Source organism: Aedes aegypti, chromosome 2 (assembly GCF_002204515.2).
Source record: "Aedes aegypti strain LVP_AGWG chromosome 2, AaegL5.0 Primary Assembly, whole genome shotgun sequence".
NCBI lineage: Eukaryota > Metazoa > Arthropoda > Insecta > Diptera > Culicidae > Aedes > Aedes aegypti.
The window spans coordinates 183168229-183182026 of NC_035108.1; the positions used below are offsets into that span (position 1 = coordinate 183168229).

Consider the following 13798-nt stretch of genomic DNA (forward strand, 5'->3'; position numbering starts at 1 on the left):
TTTCAGGCAAAAATCGTTACAATCTTCTGCGTTATATATTAAGGTAAAGTTCGGTTAAGTAAATTGAAAACGTTATTTTTTTTTTCTCTTATAAGCATGTGAAATCAACTCATCTGGAAAAATCTGAACTGCTACGGCAAATAAAATGTAATGTGTTGTTAACAAAATGTTAATAAAATCTTGAATTTGTTACACCAAATTAGGATGATAGTGTTGTCTAATAACACAGAACACGTAGATATAAGAAATCATTGTAATGTTTGGAATAATACTAATATATAAATTGAAAAGAAAAAAACTGCTTTTGTGTAGGAAGTCTATGAGTGTAATAAATCAGTTCCAATAAACGGCTAATAAAAAGTTGCCGCGTGGTTTACCACCGTCAGAGCCACCACGCTGATAATGTCTACGATAAGTGATCGTTTTCACCACTGCAGTTTAAAATACAACAATGTGTTAAACACCATATTCAGTAACGGAAACAATGAATTTGATTTATGTATGAAATTGCTACAAACTTAAAAAAATCAAAATAGGAGAACTGAAAGAAAAACCTGAATTTTATGTGTGGAAGTTGTAATTAGTAAGGTAACACGTATTTAATTAGTTTGGCAACATTAATGATGTGGTATTTTCAATTCCACTTAGCGCTAAAAGTCACACTGATTTTTTTAATTTAAGATCCACCTATCAATCAAAATTCGTGACTGATTAGTAATAGGAATATGTGTTATTTATTCTATACAATCCCACAGTATCCCAATACATTTGGAATCTTTACACGTTCAACGTTTGCGGAATAAGTTCCATCGTGGTGAACCCTGCTAACACTTGATGGTTTAACATTATAGCGGTTTTCTCTTATACAAATCCAGCCCACACAAATTTGGGAGTAATCTTCTCTAACCTTTGGCGCGCCTTCAATATTCGAGCATCATTCTTTCGAAAGAACCGGATTTTCAACAGTTTCGTTGGATTTCCGTAATATATAAAGAAACGAATTCCGACACAAACTAAAACACGTTTTAGCAACAACGACAGAGATGGCTCTCATTGGCGGCAATATTTTCGATGATACCACCATTGAGCAGTGTGATGGTCAACCGTTTTAGTTCACTATCGGCAATAATATTTGACTTGCAATGTGGGCCACGAGCAATGCGAGAGAATGACGTTTGGTCGTCGATACTTATTGACAACATAAAAGGCGAAGGGTAGGAAGTTCTTATCGGAAGCCACACGGAGGACATTCAATGAATTCGTCGAACCCGACGACAAACTCGATAAGATATCGATAGCTTATCATGCGTTTTAACTAAGATGAATAGAATCTTCAGAACTCTACTAAAGGTTGGTTTGTGTAGCTTCATTGACGTCTATACACATTTTGCACTGAAAAATACATTCATTTTGTTTATACGAGGATCCAAATGTGCAATGAAAGTAGTTCAAGAATATTACTAAAACTACTCGTGGTCTGCATACGTGAAATGTGATTTTCATTATTCCATTGGAATAGCTATCGACTTCTATTAAGAGGGTGATTTTCCAGTTCGTTTCCAGTGACGTTTCTTAGGGCGACTATCGAGTGTTTTATAGTGAATCAGAAGATACTAAGTCGGAAGTCATTGTATTATCATTGTGTGGAAATTTCAAACCAGTTTGTCGGACTTCAATGCCATTGCAAACAAACATGGGTTCATCACGAGGTACGTGTTAGACTGTTCGAGTTGATGCCGAAAAACTAGTTTGTAGCTTCCCTGATTTGAAGTGCCATCAGCATCTTAGCCTCAGGTACGCGAATTTGAGGTTCGTGTGTATAGTTTGTACTGGGAAATGTTTTAAGTTTTCCGATTATTGCCAATTTTCAGAATTTTGGTTTTTACTAGATAAGTTATAAACAGTTATAGACAGTTGCTTTGCAACAAATCTGATTTTCGTTTTCATTTTCCAATTAATTCACCATGATATCAAATGAAATCAAATTGGGTTCAATAATTACCAGAGGGAACAGATATAACAATGTTTGTGGCAATTGCATACAATTGCTTTCCAGGAGGCGGACTTAAATGCCGTACAGTGGTCCAAATTAAAAATCTCATGGAACATATTTTGTATTGACACTATTTTTTCTCATAAAAAGCTGTAAAGGAACAAAATTCAGAGTTGCAGTTATTCCAAGCGTTGTCACTTTTTTTGGTTTTCGTAGAATTTTGAAATACTGTTATATGTACATTTCTAGGTATTCAACTGTTAAAAAACAAATGCTTGTCTATACTCAGACAACTAGAATTTACTCTACTCTACTCGACTGCATAGTCTCGTAGGAGAGAGACATCACCGTGAGAAGCAAGAAGGAGTGATTCGTATGTCAATAAATATGACTTTGGGTTATTTGATACAACTAAGATAAGAACTGTTAGAATGAGCCATTGATGCATCAAAGTTGTCCCTAAAATCAAATTTGTGCTGTTTAAGGGATTTTATGTAAAAATAAAGTTTTTCAACATACACATTTACTCAAGTTGAAAAAAAAATATGTGCAAATTAGCGTGTGTTTTCTACTTTTGGATTTGTGGATGATTTGTCGATACAGACAAATGGTCAGATTTCTCAGGGCCATCTCAACTTCGGGGACATGCTAACTTTAACGTTCTTGAGCTGATAAATTGTTACATCCGTTGGTTGTCTTGAACCATATTATCAACGTTATCTGCACCATTCAGATGTTCATCGAAGCACTGCTTCCACCTTACGATAAACTCACGTACATTTGTCAAGATGTTCTTCTTCTTCTTGGCATTACGTCCTCAATAGGACAGAGCCTGCTTTTCAGCTTAGAGCTCTTAAGAGCACTTCCACATCTATTAACTGAGAGCTTTCTTTGCCAAAGTTGCCATTTTTGCATTCGTATATCGTGTGGCAGGTACGTTGATACTCTCTTTATGTCAAGGAAATTTCCATTAGGAAAAGATCCGGAAATCGAACTCAGACAGCTTCGGCATGGCTTTGCTTTGTAGTCGTGGACTCTAATCACTCGGCTTAGGAAGGTACAAGATGTTATCATCCTTATTACTACACAAAGCTTCTGCGGAATGCGTTATGCTTCTGAGTTGGTCTGCTGTTGCTTTCCGTCTATAACGTTCCATGTTCTGCGGTGTTCCTTACTGTAGCATGACCACCAGTGTTGAATTATACTCGTCCAGTTCCTTCGAAACGACATAACTGTTTATACAGGTAACACCTTTCTTTGAACCTGTTGGGCGCATTTTGTTCCTGCCATACAATTCTTACCAGTGTTGGGAAAAATCTTGAAATTCACTCTACAGAAGCCATGCGAAGCAAATCACAGTCAGTGAAGCCAATGAAACTCACGCTCATCTCTGATGTAGGCAAAAAGCCTTGAAAATAGCAAAACACCCGTTGCTAAATGCAACTCAAAATTACTGTAGAAAAATGTTCCATTCCCGCTACATTTCCCACATTTAGAGCCTTCAATGAAACTAATGATTCAGAAAATTCACGCACCCAACATAGGCTACTTGATGAGATTCAGGTTTTTAAACTACTGTAGTGGGAAGAGCCACGTGCATTTCTCGAAATTCAAGCCTACTACTATTACCATTCCCAGCATTGATTCTAACCCACAATCAAAAAGAGAATGATTTACTTTCTCTAATGGTGCCAGTGGAGTACGTTGGTAGCCTAGAATTAGCTCCGCGGTGATTTGAAAAAGTGCTGGTTTCGAAAGCAGTTACGTCATTTTGGAATAATGAAACTGGATTATTTCTCTGTGAAATTTACCTGACTGTAGGATCTAGAATCTAATAGAAAGCATGTTTGTCCGTATTTTCTCGTACATAAGAATTTCCGTTTTCACGTATCCGTCTGTTAATAAAATTATACTTTGTGCATTCTACAGGTGAAATACCCCTTCGAACTACAATATCCAATTAGTGGCTGACCTGCGATTACTACAGTTCATTACTTATTCAATTGGATATAATCACGATTACTGATTCTTGCTTATTCTCATGTGAAATTACCATGCGTCACTTCTCGGGATCGCCAGCTGAATGGGATAGCTCTGATCTGGAAAGGTTGTAGTAATTTAATTCTGCTTCGCGTACCTGATTGGAATTCTGATATTATAACTTCTCTGAGCAGAAGTTATCCCGACCAGTGAATTACAACAGAGTAGTAACAGATTTTGTTATTCGGTTAGCGCGTTTTTTTCTAACAAAAATGTTATTATTTTGGCAGGTTCGTTAAAATAACAAAAATTATAACTAAATTTCCTCTACACTAAACAAAATTGAAACAAAATATGTTATAATTCAAACAAAAATGTAACTCATTATATTTCGAATCGAACAAAAGTATAACTCATTTTGTTATTATGCACAACATAGTAATAACAAAATTTGTTACAGGCAATTCATCTCATTCTTATAACAAATTGTGTTCTAATTATGTTCCAAATTGAAACAAATTTTAAACAGACTTTGTTATTAAAACTGATTTTGTTTTTATTATGTTATAATATCCTCCATCAACTAAATATGCATCTAACAAAAATGAAACAAAATTTGTAATTTGTTACAAATCTTGATATAATTGTGCTAAAATTTTTATGTACTCCACTAGTGCACTTTCTTGTTGAACCAAGAATCGCCACCAATTTGCGAATGCTGTGGGACAGTCCAATATGTGCGACACCTGATACTTCAGGGTAGGAAGTATCAGAAAGAAAGACAGGAACATGTTATAACCATAACTCGCCTTCAAGACGCCTTGAGCAACGAAGAAATGAACACAAGAAAATAACTCAAATTTTTACAATATACTGGACTATATAGACAGATGTAATTAAATTTAAATTGTAATTCAACAAACATTAATGGCCAACACTAATGCACTTTCTAGTGTAAAGTGTCGTAAATACACAAACAAACAAACAAACAAGTCGGGATAGTACAGCCGAAAATGTATAACATTTTTATCATTTTTAATTAGTAATGGATCGATTATCGGACAGCTTTCTCATTTGATTCCTTTTATAAGTGTCATTCCAAACATAACGTACATTACTTGAATCAAGGTGTTTGTATGTAAAAGTCATGTAATTTATTTTTTTCTTGGCATTCCGTCCCAACTGGGATAGAGCCTACTTCTCAACCTAGTGTTCTAAAAGCATTTCCAGAGTTGTTAACTGAGAGCTTTCTTTGTCAAAAATGTCACTACCGCATTCCTATATATTTCGAACGTTATTTTGCAACATACAGTGTACGAGTAATCCAAAATTATCTGTCAAATCGTACACTTCGGGTTAAGTTCTGATACTTCAAGTCTGTAAGACTTCCTGTCAAAGCTGGTGTTCGTCAAGGCAGCATTTTGGGACCACTTTTATACAATATTTTCAAATCTGACTTACCTGAGTTACCTCAAGGATGTCAAAAATTTTTGTTTGCGGATGACACAGGTTTCTCTGCCAAAGGACGAAGAGTGTGTGTCATCTGTAGTAGATTGCAAAACAGTTTGTATATTTTTTCCTCATACTTGCAAAAATGGAAGATTTCTCCTTATGCTTCCAAAACTCAACTAATAATATTCCCACATAAACCAAAAGCTCTTTATTTGAAACCTTCAAGTAGACATGTTGACATGATGAGAGGGGTTCCTATAAATTGGTCAGATGAAGTTGAAGTTGAAGATGAAGTATCTAAGGCTCTTACAGATAAATATTTAACCTTCAAAAATCACATTGAGTTGAATTCCAAAAATAACAAATATGTAAAACAAAATTATAAGTGGATAATAGAAAATCAGAACTCTGCCTTAAAAACAAGCTTTAGATCTTCAAACAAATTTTCAGGCCAGCCATGTTCTATGTTGTATCAATATGGACTAGCTGTTGTTATACTAAGAAGAAAGCTCTGTTGAGGATTCATAGTAAAATTTTGAATTTGGGCGATTTTTTTTCGATACGTGTTTTTTATGGTTTTACATGTGTTTTTTTATGGTTGGAAGCTCCTCATATCAGTTTTACATAAATGGTTTTATACGTGAGCGACTACAATTGGTACATTGTTCTATGTTATAAAGTACGTACTATAAAAATCTAAAAAATATATTTATCATTGCCAATACGATAAATGATCAGGCTATTACTTATATTATTGAAAGTTATAAACTTTAGTATATTAAGGGGTCCATTTTGTAATTCGAGCGAATTCACGTGACTCGTCTGTAGTCATTGTCGATCAAAGTTAGCATGCATATTTCAGATGTCACCCGTCGACTTCTATAGTATTCCAGTCACATAGAGTGACAACTGTCGATAAACTCGAGTGACAGAGCCAAGTCGAACGAAATTTTAGGTCGACAGTGATTCCAGTCGAGTCGTTTTTGATCGACTCGACTTATAAAATAAGGCCCTAAATTAGAACAAAAACCTAAAATCCGGTATCAGCTGTGGTCGATTTTCAAAAAGATCAGAACCAAATCCGATGAAATATGTAAAAATCTTAAAAAAATGTTGTCCATTCGAGAGCACAGATACTTGACACAAGTAAATTTGAAATAAATTATTATATATATATTAAAATTATAAATTTTATAATTTTATAATTTTATAATTTTATAATTTTATAATTTATAATTTTATAATTTTATAATTTTATAATTTTATAATTTTATAATTTATAATTTTATAATTTTATAATTTTATAATTTTATAATTTTATAATTTTATAATTTTATAATTTTATAATTTTATAATTTTATAAATTTTATAATTTTATAATTTTATAATTTTATAATTTTATAATTTTATAATTTTATAATTTTAATTATAATTTTATAATTTTATAATTTTATAATTTTATAATTTTATAATTTTATAATTTTATAATTTTATAATTTTATAATTTTATAATTTTATAATTTTATAATTTTATAATTTTATAATTTTATAATTTAATAATTTTATAATTTTAATAATTTTATAATTTTATAATTTTATAATTTTATAATTTATAATTTTATAATTTTATAATTTTATAATTTTATAATTTTATAATTTTATAATTTTATAATTTTATAATTTTATAATTTTATAATTTTATAATTTATAATTTTATAATTTTATAATTTTATAATTTTATAATTTTATAATTTAATTTTATAATTTTATAATTTTATAATTTTATAATTTTATAATTTTATAATTTTATAATTTTATAATTTATAATTTATAATTTTATAATTTTATAATTTTATAATTTTATAATTTTATATTTTAATAATTTTTATAATTTTATAATTTTATAAATTTATAATTTTATAATTTTATACAGTGAAACCTCCATGAGTCGATATTGAAGGAAGCCATCGACTCATGGAAATATCGAGTCATGAACAGCAATCCTTTGGAAAGCTGTTCCTAGGGACCATCAATAGTAACCATGAAATTTTGTTTTTAGTAATGGTTCCAAGAGTCGATATCGAGTCATGGAACATCGACTCATGGAAGGTATCACTGTAATTAATTTTATAATTTTATAATTTTATAATTTTATAATTTTATAATTTTATAATTTTATAATTTTATAATTTTATAATTTTATAATTTTATAATTTTATAATTTTATAATTTTATAATTTTATAATTTTATAATTTTATAATTTTATAATTTTATAATTTTATAATTTTATAATTTTATAATTTTATAATTTTATAATTTTATAATTTTATAATTTTATAATTTTATAATTTTATAATTTTATAATTTTATAATTTTATAATTTTAATTATAATTTTATAATTTTATAATTTATAATTTATAATTTTATAATTTTATAATTTTATAATTTTATAATTTTATAATTTTATAATTTTATAATTTTATAATTTTATAATTTTATAATTTTATAATTTTATAATTTTATAATTTTATAATTTTATAATTTTATAATTTTATAATTTTATAATTTTATAATTTTATAATTTTATAATTTTATAATTTTATAATTTTATAATTTTATAATTTTATAATTTTATAATTTTATAATTTTATAATTTTATAATTTTATAATTTTATAATTTTATAATTTTATAATTTTATAATTTTATAATTTTATAATTTTATAATTTTATAATTTTATAATTTTATAATTTTATAATTTTATAATTTTATAATTTTATAATTTTATAATTTTATAATTTTATAATTTTATAATTTTATAATTTTATAATTTTATAATTTTATAATTTTATAATTTTATAATTTTATAATTTTATAATTTTATAATTTTATAATTTTATAATTTTATAATTTTATAATTTTATAATTTATAATTTTATAATTTTATAATTTTATAATTTTATAATTTTATAATTTTATAATTTTATAATTTTATAATTTTATAATTTTATAATTTTATAATTTTATAATTTTATAATTTTATAATTTTATAATTTTATAATTTTATAATTTTATAATTTTATAATTTTATAATTTTATAATTTTATAATTTTATAATTTTATAATTTTATAATTTTATAATTTTATAATTTTATAATTTTATAATTTTATAATTTTATAATTTTATAATTTTATAATTTTATAATTTTATAATTTTATAATTTTATAATTTTATAATTTTATAATTTTATAATTTTATAATTTTATAATTTTATAATTTTATAATTTTATAATTTTATAATTTTATAATTTTATAATTTTATAATTTTATAATTTTATAATTTTATAATTTTATAATTTTATAATTTATAATTTTATAATTTTATAATTTTATAATTTTATAATTTTATAATTTTATAATTTTATAATTTTATAATTTTATAATTTTATAATTTTATAATTTTATAATTTTATAATTTTATAATTTTATAATTTTATAATTTTATAATTTTATAATTTTATAATTTTATAATTTTATAATTTTATAATTTTATAATTTTATAATTTTATAATTTTATTTAATTTTATAATTTTATAATTTTATAATTTTATAATTTTATAATTTTATAATTTTATAATTTTATAATTTTATAATTTTATAATTTTATAATTTTATACAGTGAAACCTCCATGAGTCGATATTGAAGGGACCATCGACTCATGGAAATATCGAGTCATGGAAGAGCAATCCTTTGGAAAGCTGTTCCTAGTCGATATCGAGTCATGGAACATCGACTCATGGAGGTATCACTGTAATTTTATAATTTAATAATTTTATAATTTAATAATTTAATAATTTTATAATTAATATTTAATAATTTATAATTTTAAAATTTTATAATTTTATAATTTTATAATTTATAATTTTATAATTTTATAATTTTATAATTTTATAATTATAATTTTATAATTTTATAATTTTATAATTTATAATTTTATAATTTTATAATTTTATAATTTTTATAATTTTATAATTTTATAATTTTATAATTTTATAATTTTATAATTTTATAATTTTATAATTTTATAATTTTATAATTTTATATTTTATAATTTTATAATTTTATAATTTTATATTTTATAATTTTATAATTTTTATAATTTTATAATTTTATAATTTTATAATTTTATAATTAAATTTATAATTTTATAATTTTATAATTTTATAATTTTATAATTTTATAATTTTATAATTTAATTTATAATTTTATAATTTTATAATTTTATAATTTTATAATTTTATAATTTTATAATTTTATAATTTTATAATTTTATAATTTTATAATTTTATAATTTTATAATTTTATAATTTTATAATTTTATAATTTTATAATTTTATAATTTTATAATTTTATAATTTTATAATTTTATAATTTTATAATTTTATAATTTTATAATTTTATAATTTTATAATTTTATAATTTTATAATTTATAATTTTAATAATTTTATAATTTTATAATTTATAATTTTATAATTTTATAATTTTATAATTTTATAATTTTATAATTTTATAATTTTATAATTTTATAATTTTATAATTTTATAATTTTATAATTTTATAATTTTATAATTTTATAATTTTATAATTTTATAATTTTATAATTTTATAATTTTATAATTTTATAATTTTATAATTTTATAATTTTATAATTTTATAATTTTATAATTTTATAATTTTATAATTTTATAATTTTATAATTTTATAATTTTATAATTTTATAATTTTATAATTTTATAATTTTATATAATTTTATAATTTTATAATTTTATAATTTTATAATTTTATAATTTTATAATTTTATAATTTTATAATTTTTAATTTTATAATTTTATAATTTTATAATTTATAATTTATAATTTTATAATTTTATAATTTATAATTTTATAATTTTATAATTTTATAATTTTATAATTTTATAATTTTATAATTTATAATTTATAATTTATAATTTTATAATTTTATAATTTTATAATTTATAATTTATAATTTTATAATTTTTATAATTTAATAATTTTAATATTTTATAATTTTAATAATTTTATAATTTATAATTTTATAATTTTATAATTTTATAATTTTAAATTATAATTTTATTAATTTTATATTTATAATTTTATAATTTATAATTTTATAATTTTATAATTTTATAATTTTATTAATTTTATAATTTATAATTTTATAATTTTTATAATTTTATAATTTATAATTTTATAATTATAATTTATAATTTTATAATTTTATAATTTTATAATTTATAATTTTATAATTTTATAATTTTATAATTTTATAATTTATAATTTTATAATTTTTATTTATAATTTTATAATTTTTAATAATTTTATAATTTTATAATTTTATAATTTTATAATTTTATAATTTTATAATTTTATAATTTTATAATTTTATAATTTTATAATTTTATAATTTTATAATTTTATAATTTTATAATTTTATAATTTTATAATTTTATAATTTTATAATTTTATAATTTATAATTTTATAATTTTATAATTTTATAATTTATAATTTTATAATTTTATAATTTTATAATTTTATAATTTTATAATTTATAATTTTATAATTTTATAATTTTATAATTTTATAATTTTATAATTTTATAATTTTATAATTTTATAATTTTATAATTTTATAATTTTATAATTTTATAATTTTATAATTTTATAATTTTATAATTTTATAATTTTATAATTTTATAATTTTATAATTTTATAATTTTATAATTTTATAATTTTATAATTTTATAATTTTATAATTTTATAATTTTATAATTTTATAATTTTATAATTTTATAATTTTATAATTTTATAATTTTATAATTTTATAATTTTATAATTTTATAATTTTATAATTTTATAATTTTATAATTTTATAATTTTATAATTTTATAATTTTATAATTTTATAATTTTATAATTTTATAATTTTATAATTTTATAATTTATAATTTTATAATTTTATAATTTTATAATTTTATAATTTTATAATTTTATAATTTTATAATTTTATAATTTTATAATTTTATAATTTTATAATTTTATAATTTTATAATTTTATAATTTTATAATTTTATAATTTTATAATTTTATAATTTTATAATTTTATAATTTTATAATTTTATAATTTTATAATTTATAATTTTATAATTTTATAATTTTATAATTTATAATTTTATAATTTTATAATTTATAATTTTATAATTTTATAATTTTATAATTTTATAATTTTATAATTTTATAATTTTATAATTTTATAATTTTATAATTTTATAATTTTATAATTTTATAATTTTATAATTTTATAATTTTATAATTTTATAATTTTATAATTTTATAATTTTATAATTTTATAATTTTATAATTTTATAATTTATAATTTATAATTTTATAATTTTATAATTTTATAATTTTATAATTTTATAATTTTATAATTTTATAATTTTATAATTTTATAATTTTATAATTTTATAATTTTATAATTTTATAATTTTATAATTTTATAATTTTATAATTTTATAATTTATAATTTTATAATTTTATAATTTTATAATTTTATAATTTTATAATTTTATAATTTTATAATTTATAATTTTATAATTTTATAATTTTATAATTTTATAATTTATAATTTTATAATTTATAATTTTATAATTTTATAATTTATAATTTTATAATTTTATAATTTTATAATTTTATAATTTTATAATTTTATAATTTTATAATTTTATAATTTTATAATTTTATAATTTTATAATTTATAATTTTATAATTTTATAATTTTATAATTTTATAATTTTATAATTTATAATTTTATAATTTTATAATTTTATAATTTTATAATTTTATAATTTATAATTTTATAATTTTATAATTTTATAATTTTATAATTTATAATTTTATAATTTTATAATTTTATAATTTTAATTTATAATTTTATAATTTTATAATTTTATAATTTTATAATTTTATAATTTTATAATTTTATAATTTATAATTTTATAATTTTATAATTTTATAATTTTATAATTTTATAATTTTATAATTTTATAATTTATAATTTTATAATTTTATAATTTATAATTTTATAATTTTATAATTTTATAATTTTATAATTTTATAATTTTATAATTTTATAATTTTATAATTTTATAATTTTATAATTTTATAATTTTATAATTTTATAATTTTATAATTTTATAATTTTATAATTTTATAATTTTATAATTTTATAATTTTATAATTTTATAATTTATAATTTTATAATTTTATAATTTTATAATTTTATAATTTTATAATTTTATAATTTTATAATTTTATAATTTTATAATTTTATAATTTTATAATTTTATAATTTTATAATTTATAATTTTATAATTTTATAATTTTATAATTTTATAATTTTATAATTTTATAATTTTATAATTTATAATTTTATAATTTTTATAATTTTATAATTTTATAATTTTATAATTTTATAATTTTATAATTTTATAATTTTATAATTTTATAATTTTATAATTTTATAATTTTATAATTTTATAATTTTATAATTTTATAATTTTATAATTTATAATTTTATAATTTTATAATTTTATAATTTTATAATTTTATAATTTTATAATTTTAATTTATAATTTTATAATTTTATAATTTTATAATTTTATAATTTATAATTTTATAATTTTATAATTTTATAATTTTATAATTTTATAATTTTATAATTTTATAATTTTATAATTTTATAATTTTATAATTTATAATTTTATAATTTTATAATTTTATAATTTTATAATTTATAATTTTATAATTTTATAATTTTATAATTTTATAATTTTATAATTTTATAATTTTATAATTTTATAATTTTATAATTTTATAATTTTATAATTTTATAATTTTATAATTTTATAATTTTATAATTTTATAATTTTATAATTTTATAATTTTATAATTTTATAATTTTATAATTTTATAATTTTATAATTTTATAATTTTATAATTTTATAATTTATAATTTTATAATTTTATAATTTTATAATTTTATAATTTTATAATTTTATAATTTTATAATTTTATAATTTTATAATTTTATAATTTTATAATTTATAATTTTATAATTTTATAATTTTATAATTTTATAATTTTATAATTTTATAATTTTATAATTTTATAATTTATAATTTTATAATTTTATAATTTTATAATTTTATAATTTTATAATTTTATAATTTTATAATTTTATAATTTTATAATTTTATAATTTTATAATTTTATAATTTTATAATTTATAATT

General features: G+C 17.7%; 1 protein-coding gene across 5 annotated transcripts in view; it reads left to right on the forward strand.

The window, feature by feature from the left end:
• LOC5574214 (G-protein coupled receptor Mth2) overlaps nt 1–13798 on the forward strand; it is a 127118-nt gene that overhangs the window by 24383 nt on the left and 88937 nt on the right. The window contains exon 1 of one of the 5 annotated variants that reach the window (XM_021843378.1): nt 1368–1709. The exons of 3 other annotated variants lie outside the window; for them this stretch is intronic. The gene's annotated coding sequence lies outside the window, so the exon portion shown is untranslated. Of the gene's footprint in view, nt 1–1367; nt 1710–1771; nt 1795–13798 lie in introns of those variants that run through there. One more of the 5 variants, XM_021843380.1, reaches the window with a different exon arrangement.